This window comes from Ammospiza nelsoni, chromosome 1, assembly GCF_027579445.1.
Source record: "Ammospiza nelsoni isolate bAmmNel1 chromosome 1, bAmmNel1.pri, whole genome shotgun sequence".
Lineage (NCBI taxonomy): Eukaryota > Metazoa > Chordata > Aves > Passeriformes > Passerellidae > Ammospiza > Ammospiza nelsoni.
The window spans coordinates 114,389,148-114,405,194 of record NC_080633.1 but is presented as its reverse complement, the minus strand read 5'-3'; positions in this window follow the sequence as shown (position 1 = coordinate 114,405,194).

Here is a 16,047-nt window from a genome sequence, read left to right as displayed (position 1 = left end):
CTTTAATTTGCTGTGGAAAAACGGTAATTTAAAGACTAAAACTCCAGCAGTAGAAACAGCCCAACTACTCCATAGGGTTCAGACTGATATTTCTTTCTATTCTGTTTCTCAGTAGTCTTTCATGATTGCTGATTCGTAATACTGGTCCTCCATGGATTATTGGTCACTTGTCTCTCTTTTTTCTGTGAATGTGTATTTTATCATTTTAGAGCCATGAGCACTTATGTGGCCTGGCACAATTTAAATAGTCTCATGTGAAAAACAAGCCTGTTTAGTTTGATTTTTCTCTTTTTGTGACATCTGGAAAGTGCAGCTACTCAGACAAGCAAACTAGGTTAGGAAAAATCTCTCCACCAGGAAAGGCCTAGCATGGACAACAGCCCTGCGCTGATTTGCTGTTTATCAGACAGTTTCTCTGGCACTGCCAAACCCTAGAGACTGGTGGGATGGTTGGGTTCAGAGGTTGGTGGTTAATGGGATGTATTCCACCTGGAGGCTGGTGAGAAGCAGAGCATCTGAGGGGCCTGTCCTGGGACCTTTACATCTTTATCAATCACCTAGGGGATGCAATATTGCACTCATCAGATGAGCAGATGGCACCTCTTATCTGAAAGATGTCAGTGAGAATAACAAGTCACACTTACTTTCTTGGAAGTTTGCTGCTTTCAGAGACCAAGAGAAAAACCCAACACAGAATATTTGTATATATTTCAGTTCACCTTTTCCTTATTTTATTTTATTTTATTTTATTTTATTTTATTTTATTTTATTTTATTTTATTTTATTTTATTTTATTTTATTTTATTTTATTTTATTTTATTTTATTTTATTTTACTTTATTTTCTTGAAGATCAAACTAGATTCCTTAGCATAATTATTAGAAATTTGCATTACTCTCTACATCTGAATATTTTTTCCAATGTCTGGGTTTTTTGGTCTAATGGACTCTGATTTGTGCGCTATGTTCAGAATTATGCTTCCTAGATTAGCAAAGACTGCATGCAACCTACAAAGTGAATCTGACTCTTGCAAACTGTTTAAAGGATGGTTTAAAAATAAAAAAAAATTTTGTATTTATGGTATTCACATACATAAAAGTTTGACCATCTCTTTAGTCAGAAATTATTTTTCTTTTATTTAGGAGGATTAACATTTATGCTCTTTTTATTACAGCTCTCAGTCAACATTTCCTTTTAAAATGGGAAAAAATTTGCATTCTTATTGCCTCATTCCTTGTCATCTGCTTCTCTCCAAATATATTTTGCACTTCCTCAAGCAGCAAGTGCAAAAAATGTGCCCAAATTTGTTAACAGGAAATGTGAGTCTCTTTTGCCTTTGTGAAATGCATTTGATGTCATAAAGATCAACTGATATGTTTAATTCATACTGCAAGGTTTTAATCTGCTCATTTGACCTTTTTGATATACTCTTAATAGCACTGGTGTTGAATAATGAATTTCATGTGTTCTAAGCACTAAACTGATTTACAGACTTCACAGTGGGTTTAAAAAAAGCGTCTTGTCATTCAAGTGGTGCTGAAAGGGAACGACGAAGTGTTATGGAGGAAAATGATAAATATTGCCTTTAGTAAATGTCAAAGATACTGAGGCAAATACTTTTCAAGAAGATTGATGAAACATTTCCCTCTTTTCTATAAAATATAAAAAGAATTCTTCAGTATGTTTTTATGAATCTTCATCTTATTTTCTTGTATTTCTCGTGTGCGTGCTGGAGACTGATGTGTCCCAAATTTTGGGCCTAATGTGAACTGATATTCAGAGCGGGAAAGATGCAATAAAGCCTGTGGGACTGTGTCTAAGTGGCAGGATTTTAGTGTTGGGGGAAGCAGCAGGGATAGGCTCTCTGAGAAGAGCTTAGGAGCTGCTCCTGAGTCAGTAAAAGCCAGTTCCAGTGAGATCCATTGCTGCCTAGAGCTGCACCCATCAGCTGCTGCTGTTTCTGAAAAAGATATTGAAATAAGGGTAAAAAATGTTGTGCAGCAGCTCTGAGTGAGAAGTGAAAATATGTGAGAGATACAGCTCTGCAGACACTGAAGCCAGTGTAGGGGGGAATAGGAGCTGCTGCAGGTGCTGGAGCAGAGATTCCCCTGCAGCCTGTGGTGAAGATCACGGTGAGGCAGGATGTCCCCCTGCAGCCCGTGGAGGAGCACAGCAGAGCAGATGTCCTCGCTGCGGTCTGTGGAGGATCCTGAACTGCAGCAGGTGGATGTGTCCCCTGCACACCATGGAGAGCCATGCGGGAGCAGGCTCCTTATAGAAACTGCAGTCCATGGAGAGGACCCACACAGGAGCAGGTTTTCTGGCAGTAACTGCAGTTTGGACCACTTCACAAATGATCTCCTTGTTCTTACCTCAAGCCACAAGCTTTTCCATGCTGTTTTCTCCCCCTGTGCTCTTGAGGCTGGGGAGTGAGAGAGCAGTTGGGCGAGGACCTGGAATTCAGCAAAGATCAACCCGCCACAGAGATACATGACCTAAAGGTGCTGTTTAAGAATCAGCTGGGGTAAAGAATAGGCAAAACCTTTAGAAAATAAACCTAATTTCAACAGGGTTCTGAAATGAGGAATTCCTGATCTGAGCAAGGTTAGAAGTGAGTGGATGTTGAATAGATGATGAACCTAATTATGATTTGTACACCTTTCTTCCTAACTGTGGAGATAGGTAGTTGTGATAGTTGGTGAATTAAAGAGCCTGCAATGAGAGGCCACAGGCTTTGTAGATTTATAAGTACCTCAAGATCAGAGTAAAAAGAGGTGTTGAAACACAGCCCATGCAACTTCTTTTCACTCAGCATTGAATCAAGACCTGAATTTATTTTACAGTTGTCCAGTTGTGAGCAAATGCATGTTTGCAGCAACATGCTATTTAATTCAACCTTACCCTGTCATTGTGAGGTTGAAGAATATTGCTGCCTTTCCCTTAGCAAATGTGATGCCCAGCAGGACTTGATTAACATTACAAAGAAATTTGTCTCCAAGATTAAACTGGAGCAGGATTAAACTCCTGCAGGATCCCACAGCTGCAATGATGATGCTGGGCTGCTCTTTGCACCAGCTCACATCAGTCATAATGAATAAAGCTATACTGATATTTTCACTACATCTCTCTCCTGAATGTGTTCCCTGCATGAAGCAGAAATCCTGAAGGTAGTAACAAAACAGTTAATCTCCTTCAAAATCTCCTTGGTAATGCATATGCACAGGAGGGAGACCTGCACAGATAAAGCCAAGTCAAAACCAAGCAATCTTTCTCTTTTTTGGCTCTTCTGTGCCCAGTCTGGGGATCTTCCCAAATGGAAAATGTTGCATTTAAATAAGTAAATTTCAACCATGATAATTAAAGATAAATAATATCTCCACAGTAATTTGAAAAACGCTGCTGGAATTAAACACAGAACAAAATAGCTTTTCAGAATTGTTTAAAAAATGTTAATCAACATTGTTGATGTTTTTCAACATCAACATAGGTTTACATTTGCCTATTTCTGTTTATGTTTACATATACATAGTCACAGATGTGCACGTGTATATATATGTACAATATTATGTGTTTTTAGAAGTTATGTGAGACTATTTCAGATCAAAAATACTTTATCAAATGTTTGGTTTTCAATAAATATGTTCTAAAAGTAGTGTCTGTTTACTGATAACATTTAAAATAGCATTTTGATACCAGAATAAAAATTTAAAATGCTATAAGAATTTCATAGTAATTCAATGAGAATTAAGGATTTCTGAAATGAAACCTTCTTTTTCTTTGGTTTTCACTACAAATATGGATGGACTTTACAAGATGTATGATGTCCTTCATGATCTGTGATTTTTTTTTCTGCTGTTTGGATTAAATGAGTCCTGTGGCAAGGTTCTGTGACAAATGTGACATCAGGCATTTGTTCAAACTGAAATTGATTTGTATAATATACAAACACTATACAAACTGGAAAAATTTACATTTTAAAGTGCAAGTTCATCTTCAATCTGGGCTTGATTTATAAAATTTCAAGAATAAACAAAATATTTGAAAACACTTGGCTAGCTTTGGAAACATCTATATAATGTTAATAACACTGACATAAATTGGACTAGCTCTGGACCAGTGTCTTACTTGTTTTATGTGGAGAAGTTGTGGTTGATGGAGTTCTGGTTTTTAATGTAAACCAGAAGATCATAACTGGCATCATTGATGGTAAGGTGTAAAAGCATTGAAAAAGTATCTAACCCTCTTAAAAGCCTTGTTCTCATTCTATGGATTTTCTTTTTTGATATCTGTCAAGCTTTGAAACACTGTTGGTTTCTGTAGCTTGGTCTTTTTGACATATGAAAGTAAAAGTCACACTTGTGTTCCCTGAACTAGCACAGGGCTGAGGCAGTGCCTAATCCTGGCCTGTGCTTCCAGGGGTCTTGCTGACCACAGCAAGGGAAAACATGCTCCAGCACATGAATATTTCAGCGCACTAACTGCAGGGGAATGAAAGGTCCTGCTGGCATTGCACAGTAAAGTGGTCAAGATTTTACAGCCCTTATGGGTCTGAATGCATCTATCCATAATTTTTTCAATGCAAAGAAAAGAAAAAAAAAAGAAAAAAAGAAGAGAAATAACATGACCTTCACTGCAACATACTCCCCACTATGGTGGGTCAGAAAAAACCTCTTATGGTGAGTTCTGCTGATGCAACTGGTCCTCAACATCCTGGATGATCCAGAGGGTTGTTGGTCACTGCCCTCAGGTGTTTCCCCATAAAACTGGGGTTTCCCCACCAAACTGGGGTTTCCCCTCGGGTAATGGAACACCTGAATGTGAGAAATCCACTGGCCAGTGGCCAGTGGAGATGCTTTCAAAGGAGGCGACAAAGGGCCCCAGAGTTCAGGTGCCATTTGTAGCAGCGTGGCAGGGTGGTAGAAATGCTGCAACCTTCTTTGACACATCTCCTTCAGAAGCTGCTCAGAGTAAGGCCACAAGAGCAGCCATTTCAAGTCCATGCACAGGCCACAGATAGCTCAGCAGATGAAAGACAGGAAGGATCTTTGCATGATATATTCCAGGAAGGATTTGTTGCAGTCACCACACCAAAGGGACCAGGGACAAAAGACGGAACCATGTGGTCAGCACGACTTCAGTGTGGGGTCAGTGACCAATGACCTGAGGGCACAGGGCAAAGGGCAAAGGGCAAAGGGCAGCAAACTGTAGGGGGGATGAGGGATGAATAATTGGGGTGGGCAGTGTCAGCTGGCCAATGGGGGAGGCAATCTAATGTAGATTGGCAGTAGTGCTGCAGAGCATCTGGGGTTAAGTCTTCTTTATCAGCCTACGTGAAGAAAACTTTGATGTAGTCTTTCCTGAGCGGGAGGAGTCAGAGGATTCTGTAACAGCAAACTAAGAGTGTCTCCAATCATGCACTTCAGCTTGAGGATGGCCTTCAGAGATTAATTCAGTCCAAGCTCTGGACTCCAAGTCCAAGCTCCAAGTCCAGTCTCTCTCTTTGAAGAAAAGCACCAATCACACTCATGGCTATAAACAGGGTAAGTGACGTTAACTTATCTAAAAGAACATATTATTGATAAATCCAAATGTCCAGTAAAGTGCTCTCTGAAGACTGTTTGAATTACCCACACTTCAATGGCTAGGAAGTCAATAAAACTCTTCATAACTTTTGGGATTGCTATTAGGTTTTGATAAATATATTAGTCTATAGTCATTTAAGCAGGCTTTATTCCTTGCTTCCTTTAAAATGTTAATAGCCAATTTTAATAACCACATGGTTCGAGTGGTTTGGGCCAATAAATTAGACAAGTACCTCATACCTGCAGACTCTCCTAATGCCATTCTTTAGAATGATATTCAAGTTATTCTTAAATGCAAAGGAAAAATTATTGTAACCTGGAATCCTCCCCCCTGAGAGATCCGTCATTGATTCTGTATATGTTAGACTCCAGTATTACCTAGAAAAGGTTCAGAAGATTTTCACTGCTCTAAGAAGATTAAAGTCCTACAGGGATATAAAAAAAATTATTGGAGTTTCACATACAGCTATTTTTAATCCTGTTCTGGTTGGGTTATATTCTGTCTGGAGAGAATTAAGAAAGGTCTCCTGACCTTCTAAAGATGACTGGGATTACTGGGTTAAATTCTACTCTTATGCTTATTCAACAGCATCGAGTTTTCCTTCTTGTTTCTGTTTATTTTCTCTAAAATTTCATCTTTATATCTAAAATTTACTTTGAAATTGTAGTAACACTTAACTTGTCCATCGTGTTGGTAGCTACACTTCAGTGTAAAAAAATTGAATTTTAAATGAAAATTATTTTTGCCCCTAGGAGATAAAAAATATAAAATGTCTCCATAGTTGTTTATTTTCACTGTGTTTGGAATATTCCTGTAATTCACAGGGTACTGCAAGGATGGCATAATTGATTTTCATGTTTACTGTGTCTCAATACAGTATACATCAATTTCAAAATAAAAGGGCAGTTTTCTAACCACCTGCACCTTTAGCACTCATCACCACCTATAAGAATAAGAGGATTTTATGCTTTTTAAAAATTTTTATTCCATTCTGATCAGAAATAAACATTTTTTTAGGCCAAATCTTAGCCCTAAGCATTTTTAGGCCAAATCTTAGCCTGTATTTCAGTAATTCCTAAGTCTTTACCACCTGATTTTGGAGACAGCTGTAACATCATCATACTTTGTACGGTGAGATTCATCAGCCTGTGATTTCCTCCAGCAGTGAGTACATATAATTTCTTCAGTTTAGCCAGTATTTCTTTGATGTGACACTAACTGTGGCTTTGTTGAATCAGAACAGTCATGCTTTCAAGCATCATCAAAAGGTGTTTCATCAATCAAGGTTTACCCTATGAGCTGCTGGGTTTGCTAGCACAGTGAATTTCTGAGGAAAATAAAAGGGATAATTATAAACAGTTAATTTGTTTCCACACCACTGTCATTATCTTGGGCAAAGGCAAGGCACCTTTTGATATGCTTTAATGAAATGTTTTATCTAGCTGACTTTTTTTTCTTTGTAAGAAGGTCTCAGGTTGAGATCCTGGCCTCACTAAATCCAGTCTGATTGTGTCCAAAATTGTCAGTTATAGCCTGCCACTTCTGCCTCTCCCTCAGCATATTAAGAATGAAAGGATGTGAAGAAACCTGGTTGTGGTTTCTCAAACAGGCACAAGAGCTTCAGGGAAGTGTTCTTTGGAGAGACTTCATAAATGTTTTCCCTTTGATATTCCCCATCTATGCTTCTTAACCTTGTAAACAACATGTCTGCAGCACCAAAAAGCCTCATGTTGTTCTTCAGCACTGAGCTGGTTGTACCCCCAGTCTGGAAATATAAAGGTTTTGCACTTGCATTGAAAAAATGATGGATAGATGCATTCAGACACACAAGGGCTGTAAAATCTTGAGCACTTTACTGTGTAATGCCAGCAGGAGCTCTCATTCCCCTGCAGTTAGTGTGCTGACACATTAATGTGCTGGAGCGTGTTTTCCCTTGCTGTGGTCAGCAAGACCCCAGCCAGCAGAGACCAGGATGAGGCCCTGCCTCAGCCCTGTGGTCACGCACTCTGTGCAGCGGCTGTGGGCTCTGAAAATGGGAATGACCATGAGCTGCTCCCTCTCCTGAGAATCCTATGGCACTCTTGCCTTTTAGGGAACAGGCATCAGCATTTATAACTCATTTGGAGCTAAAATTTAGGAATTATTTAATTCCCCTATGTCGAGGAAGCACCATCTCAGTGACTTTGTGATTCAATTCTGTACAAAAACAGAATATGCTAAGACAACATAATGATTTTCCTTTCTGCTTGTGTAAGGACAGAAATATGGACTGTGAATATTAAATGCTTCTCATTGCATTTCTCTTTTAATTGAAAATTTACAATATGGAGGACAGGTTAGCAAAAAGTAATTTTGGGTGCTTCTGTCACATAAATGTCAGAGAAAAGATCTCAAACATCTGAGAGGCCTCGACTCAAAAATATAAAAAAGCAGTAGATGAATTCACACTAGCTGGACATGATACAGTGGAAAGGTGGGTTAGGCAGAATGAATGCTCCTGCCATTTATATGGTTGGCTTTAATGTGTCTCTTACCACTAAGTGCAGCAAAAAGAGCTTGTGGGTAGAGATGGGTATTCTTCATCTTCCTGTTTCCGACCCAGTAATTAGGGCCATGATGTATCACATGCCAAAAGGTCACATCTGCACGTCTCACTGACAGTTTTGTTCTACACACTTTAATAAGCATTATTCCCCACACCAGAGCTATCTTTAGGCTGCTAGACTGGGCTGGACTTTCCTGCTGCCCAGCTCATGGGCATCTCATGGGAATCCCTGTTTGGAATCTCCTGACCTGTACTCCTGCTCCACGTGTGGGCAAGTGGGCAGGATCCTGACCTGTGCTGGTCACAGCAAAGGGTTCTGTCTGGGGTTCCCAGCATCTTGGGAGCCTCAGGTGACCACATATAGAACAGCTGTGAGAAATTTATAGGCTCTCCAATCCAGCCACTTGGATATTTCAATCCTCCTGCTTGGAATCAAACAGATTTTTTGCCTCAGGATTTGATATGTCTGATAATTTACTTTTCAGAATATTGTATAAGTTTTATTTACTGTTTTCTTTTGAATGCATTACCCTTTACAAAGAAAAATTTCAGTGCAAGTCAGTCATCCCTCTTGAGGATTATTCCCTTTCCCCTGTGATTCAAGAATACCCCAAGATTTCTGCCGGCTTTTGAAATGAGTTCTATAAAAACCCTCCAATCTATGCTCATTTCCATAACTAGGAAAATTCTCTAGCTAATCTATTTTGTTACTTATTACATTTTTATCAGTGCTGGACAAAGAAAAAACAGTAATCTACTTTTGCCAAAATTATTTCTCTGTCTCAAATCCTCACTTCTAGTTTCCTACTCATCTTGAAACACACATTAATTTTGCAAACAAAGTAAGTATTTATTACTTTTTATAAAGAATCTTTTGGAAGACTTCCAGAGATCTAGTAAATATAATGTATGATAAATATACCTAAAGTAAAAAGTAATATGTAAGCTTAGTCCAAGTACTGCCAATCCTATCAATTGTAGAAATACAAAGATGCAAAACTAATTTAGTAGGAAGGAAAGAACTTCAACTAACATTTTAGAAAACAAACCCATGGTGTTGATTACTTAAGAGTTTAAAAGAGGAGGCAAATATAAAATAATTTTTTATTTGAAAGCCATCAGCTTCATGTTGGTTTATGAAAATATGACAAAGGCATGGCCTCTCCTTAGGGTAGGTAATGTTTCCAATAGTTTGCACCCCTTTTTAAATTTTAGCTTCAAATCCAGGTGAAGCCAATGGTCTGATAATTTCATGGTTTTTAACATAGTCAGAATTGGCATTTTAAATGGGCTGTGACTGGATAAGATGGATGCCAATGCAAATGGTTGCTGTACGCTAAGTGGGTGCCAAAGACACGTCTTACTCTGCTTTTGATGTTGAGCTGCTTTCATGACAGCAGAATGGCCACCAGCTTCAGCCCTTCCTTGTCAGCCTTTCCTTAGGATGAAACAGCTTTGCACCCTCTGGGGCTCCAGTGCAACAGCACAGTTCTCCAATAATGGTGGCAAAAAGCTCCATGAAAAAATTAATTCACATTTCCCTCAGTCATGTCTTCTCATCCCAAGACACCATCATACCAGCAGATTCAGAGAGGGAGCAAGCAATAAGGTAAGGAAGGTGCAGGAGCCTCTTGGTTTTATTTAGTCTGGGTATATGTATGACCAAAATGCAGAAAATTTGCTCTTCCCAAAGCAGTAAATCCAGGTGAAGAGCAGGAGATAGATACCTCCTGACTCTCCCCAGAATTTGGCCTTGTTAGCTTGTTAGTCAAAAGCCACATTTTCTGCTCCATCAATAAATGGAACAGTATTTCACGTGGTTTGGTTCCCTGTGTAAGGGGATAGAACATAAGTAAATAAAGGTAGTATAGAAAGTAATCTTACCCCCTAAAGAGTTGCAGCTGAGCCAATTACTAAAGATTAGGAGCAGGCCTGATGTTAACAGGCCACAGCTGTAGCAAATAAGAAGAGTGTTATAAAAAAGTGGATTGGTGGGAACTGGGGTCAGTTGGTTACTGTGAGGACAAGGCAGAGTCAGTGCCTAGAGGAGATGCCTACAAGAAACATTATGGAGGTATGAAACTCTAGCAATATGGAACCCTTGCAATGCAATGACAGCATCTCTGTGAACTGTTGAGTGTCACAAATGGACAATTTATCCTTGTGTGTGTGCAGTGACACCTTTGTCTCATTTCCCCAGCCTTTGTCCATGTGAGTAATTTTAATCTGTAGCCAAAATAAAAATTTTGTACCTACCTCCTTGGTTTCCACATGCAGCATTTAAGCAAACCACCAACTTTGTAAGTGTTAATCCAGCTAGTAGATAACTAGCAATGCGACACACTTTTCAATGTATGGCAGGCTCTGCAAATTGAATTTCTTTCATTGGTATCCTAAACATTAGTCCAAATAAGAAAATGATAGGGAAATGAGTTGATAGATGTCCTAGCAGGTATATACCCAGGTAGCTTGCTTTTACTTAAATGAAAGTTTTATCCCTAGAAATGTCTGCGTGGTAATCTTCTGTCTTTAAAACAGAGGACAGGCTCCCGATTCTGCTTTCTCATCAATTTCAAATATTCAGCTATGTGTCATAAGCCATCATTTATTTCTGTACCGCAGAGACCAAAAGTATTCTCATCGCTGTATTTCCTGCTGCTGTTAAACAATCTTCTTCCGGAAGAAAATAACGCATTTATTTCTAAACCCCTGGTGTTTAATGTACTTAATGCTTATTTCCTGCCTAATTTTGACCTTTTCAACCTGAGTCAAAACCTCTGTTTCTTCACGAAAACTGCATTGGTTGTTCTTCAATGCCCTTGCCTTATTTCAATGTAGCTGCAATAGCTGAGGAGTTCTTTCTTTAGTAACCACAAATGAGGCTTGGGTACAGAAACTCCTCTCTTCCTGATAAATACTTCAATTTTTATGAATAATACTTGTGGTTTTCTTCCTTTCTTCTGGAAACTGAATTTTCTAAACAAGTTGTTGTTTACACTGATCTTTCCCGATTACAAATTTTAGTCCCATAAACTTTGGATAATATATTCTATTTTTATTTAACAAGTAGGTTTCATAATTAAACTAGACTTACAAAGGATAAAAATTGTAGGATTGTAAAATTATAGAATGGTTTGATTTGGAAGGCATTTCTAAAGATCACCTAGTCCAAACCTCTTACTGTGTGTGGCAGGGACACCTTTTGCTTGGTTAGGTTGCTCAATGCCCTGTCCCACCTGGCCTTGAACACTTCCAGCAATGAGGCAACCACGGCTTCTCTGGGCAACTTGTTCCAGTGTCTTACCACTCCCACCACAAGAAATTCCTTCCAGTTTAAACCTACTCTCAGTTTAAAACTCTTTGCCTTTATATTGTCTTCAGAGGCTCTGCTGTAAAGTCTTTCTCTGTCTTTCTTATAAACCCTCTTCAACGATGGAAATGTCACAGTGAAATCCCTTTGGAGCCATTTCTTCTCCAGATTGAAAAAGCCCAATCCTCTCAGACTTTCTTCATAAGATCAATGTTCCAGTCCTCTGATAATTTTCTTGATCCTCCTTTGAACATGCCCTAACAGGTACATGTCTTGTGAAATAATTCTTTATGGACTTGTTGTCACATAGTTATTTTTTAATGTTTTTTTCTTTATAAGGAGTTCATCTTAAAAGTTTTTATTCTGTTTGTTGGGTTTTTTTCCTTATATATGTAAAATAGATTAGACAGTAACTCATGGAAGATCGTTTCTTCCTTCTGCTGTTGTTACAACCCAGATCTCCAACACATTCCTCTATAGGGACTCATTTTTATGGGCAAAATTTATCCTCAAAGAAGAGAAATTTCTGTGCATCTTTAACTTCTCTGAGGCTGGTTTCTACTTATAAAAACCTCAGCTTCATGGGACTAGAGAGTGAGATACCAGGATTTTCAGAATCCTCTCTTCTTTTAATCTCCAGCCTTAGGAACGTGGTCAGTTTTGGATGGATGCCATGGTGATCTTGTGTTGCATACAGGGTGCCTACAGTTCAGTAGGTATCAAATTGCACCACTTGTTTTTAGGCAAAATTAATAAAACTAAATACCACTTGTATTTTCTTTCTTTTTTCTTTTAATGGCTTTTAAAGTTATTGGCCAATTTTAACACAGTTTGTTGAAGGATTCATCAAAAGTACTTAATTAATGAGGTGCATTTAGTGAAGTTGAGTGGTTGAATGGCAAAGAGAGGGCACAGGAGGAGCCCCATATGAGGCAGAGACTAAAGAAGAACTTTTAAAAAAGCACAGGAATTATTCTAGCATTTCTAGGACAGCTGATTTTATTTTTTAAGCATTTATGAGTTCTTAAAGGTCTCCATGGTGATCACTGACCTGGCCTGCTTCAGGTTAGCTGTCTGGGGCACAGTACACTCTTTTATTATTTATATCAGGAAAGTAGAAACCAACAGAATTGATGTATACATAATTCCATCCAAACCAAGTACACTTAAAAATGTACTATATGATCAAGTGTTTCATAAATTTGTGTTTTCCAAATGCCACTTTGAGCACCACTCGTGCATTAGGAACAGTGCATTTTTGACAATCTCTTAGTGTCTCTAAGTCTGGATTGAGGGGTTCTCTGGGAATAGTGTGCTGATTAACTTCAGAAACAACCTGTTCTTCTACATTTTTCTCTAGACTGGAAGGATGTAATCTCTGCAAAACATATATAAACTAGATAGAATGTATATATAAACTTGATAGACTGTATATAAACTAGGTAGACAATTATGTTGTAATATAATACAGTCCAACAATTATGTTGAATTATATTATATTTTTGCATTCTAGAGTAGCCATTAAGATTGTGTTGGTGTCATAGCAAAACCAGTATTTGTTATTTGTATATTTTTCTAAAATTAAAAATGCCACTTGATATCCATCCTTGGTCCCCCTTTCAAATATTAAATACTTTATTTAATTATGTTCATAATTAAAACAAACTTAAAAACTGCTTTCATACTTAAATTATGGTATAATAAGTGTCATTTTTCTTAGACACTTATTCATAGTAGTTTTATGTAGGTTTAATTAGAGGCACTCAAATGACAATATAACTGTCCTTTTAAGTAGCTATTTTTTTATTATTTAACAGCAAAGAGGCAGTTCAACAAATTCTTCTTACAAAAGCATGCGCAGAGTTTTCCACATAAGAACTAGATAGAAATCAATTTAAAGATTTTTAAAGAAATCAGGATATGCAGTTAGGAAGAATTCAGTGTAGAAAAATTCTATCTTTCATGCACCCAAAATTTTCTTTACTATGTTTTCTACAACCCATAAACACTGTAAATGTCAGATACAGTCATAATGGTGAAGAAATCAATGGTTTTTATGCTGTAATTATTCTGAAAAATGCTCAGGATTTCCCCTCTATTTTTAGTTTTGCTTTTATTACCTCAGATTTACAGCTAGTCATATTGGAAGTACCAAATTGGTTTGTGAAATGGTATCTTTTTTTTTTCCCTGTAAATGCATTCTTGGATCAAAGACTTCAGGCTTTTGAAAGGAGAAGGCTAGAAGGCAAAGGCAGAGAAATGGCGAATAAGCCTTCAACCCAGGGTAGATTTTCTGCTGTTTTCAACACATCTTTTGTTTTTCTGATTCCGAAAAAGAAGTTAATTTCACAGTGGTGGAGGTGAAGGCAACAAATGTTTATCAACTGATGGGCCTGGTCCCATATCAGAGTACAGAACAGCAGATAATAAAAAGAGTCTAACAAAAGGGGCAAAAGAATGACCTCACCACCTGCAGTGCTGAGTACCTGCAGACATCAAGCAGTGAAATCCACAGAACTCCAGAGGATCTGTTTTTTTCTGAGTCTAAATTCAATTTATTTGGGTGATTTACTTCAAAGCATTTTTTAAAAATAAACGTAATGAATATGATTTTAAAGGAGGTTAATTTTCACATCCACCTTGCAATGATGTGGAAAATAAGTAATTTTATGGTATTTTCTAGGGACTTCTGAAGTAAAAAGGCAAAATGGAGGAACACATGAACATAGTGATTGAATGTTGAAAGCTTGGAAGATGCCCTGCTGAATGTGGCTTGTGGAAGAAAAGGATGAGTAGTAAAATAAACTGTAAAATGGTAGTGGTAGTAATTTCCTGTACTAGTAATTCCCCTTGGTCTGGTTTGGAGAGCCTTGAGTCTTGTGCTTGCTGCAGGCCAGAAAAATCAAAGCTTCTGGATGTTACTGTTCTGTGGCTCTATCTTGGAAAAATATGCAGAGATATCACTTTAATCCTTGTATTTTCAGCAGCTTTTATTATTTATCATTCAAAGATTTGTGCGCTGATGGGAAATGTTATGGAAGAAAATGTGGAAGAGGCAGAAAAAAACTAGTCAAGTGCTCAGAATTATGTTTACTGTCTCTGTTCAGAAACTAAAAAATAATCACAGACTATTTTCTTAGGCTGGACTCTCTCTACAGACCTTATAAATTTTTTTTTTTTTACCATGTAGTTTCTACAGCTATTATGTTTTAGTCTAAAGGCAGAAGGCAAACAGGCCTCTGCTTTTGTTTGTCTCTGCCTCTTTCTTTGTCCTGTCTCCCCAGCCTTATAATATTCCTCTTTGTCCTTTCCCTCTGTGTATTCTTTTCTTCTTTACCAATTTGTCTCAAAATCAATGAAGTAAAGGCTGAAAATTAGCATGAAGAAAAAAAAATTCAAGCAGAGCCAGTATTAGAAGTTTGCCTAAACACTGAAAAGCAGTGTCTCAGAGAGGACAACTTGAGAATACTCCTGCTGCAGCAGTAACTTAAAGGCTGATTTTCAGTCCTCTGGGAATAGCCCTCCACTGGGGAATATGAGAAGGGGCAGGGGGGAGTCTTTCTTTGCTCATTGTAGATGGAGATCACTCATTTTTCTCCAGGGATTGCTGATGGTGCTTTTCTGATGGCTGCTGTGGGGCCACAATTTTGTGCTTGTTTTGCTGAACTGGTGATTGGACAAAGTGACTTAATCCCAACTACTTGTAGCCATCTAAGCCATTAGGAACATTTTTCAAAGGAAGCATATTTTCTTAATGTTTTTTCTGGTTTTCCAGTTTTCAGTAGAAATGTATTTAGGACAGGGTAGGTTAAGCAAGCTTTTCAAATATTATCCATTTTGGAAGAGTTTTCCTTGTTAGTCAGGCATAACCGATGTTTTTAGAGTTTGATGATTTTTGACTACTGGCAATTTGACTTTACATGAAAAGGGGAATGATAGTATTGGCAAAACTATAGAACTCTCAGAAGATGTTCAATACCATCTACCATTTTCTTTCTTTTCCTATAACTGTCTTTCTGCTGTTTAAATGAAATTCTTGATGGGTGTAGAACAATTTTTTTTTTTTAATTGAGGAAGAGTCACTAAGTTCATCAGGATAGAACAAATTTGGTACTTCAGAAGATAAAAAAGTCTGGATATGAACCAGGGAGGCTGTCCTATTTTATCTCACATAGCATCTTCTAAATGTGTATCTGTCTGTATCTCAAAATGCAAATATGTATGTAGTAGAAATTAAGTTTGGATCTCACAGTGAAGAGGTGTGTAGTTATGTATTCAGAATGTAGTTGCAGCAGATTTGTTTGTAAAGGAAATATATCTTTCCTGTTGAGGGAAAAATTCTGAAAGACAAAAGAAGAAATATTGTTAAAAATAGTAATGGGAAAGGTTTAATACCTTAATTATTTTTCTAGCGCGATATCCATGTATAGTATTTTAGAAGCAAAAATACATGCATCTTCTATGGTAGAGGAATAGTGTGGAATAAAGTATTTAGTGGAATAAGTTACTTTGGAGCCATTTCTGAAATCTGTTTTAATATTTAGTAGAATTTTAAAGCCTCCAAAATTGAATCCTCCCCGGGAGATGAAAATTGTAACTTGGCAAATATA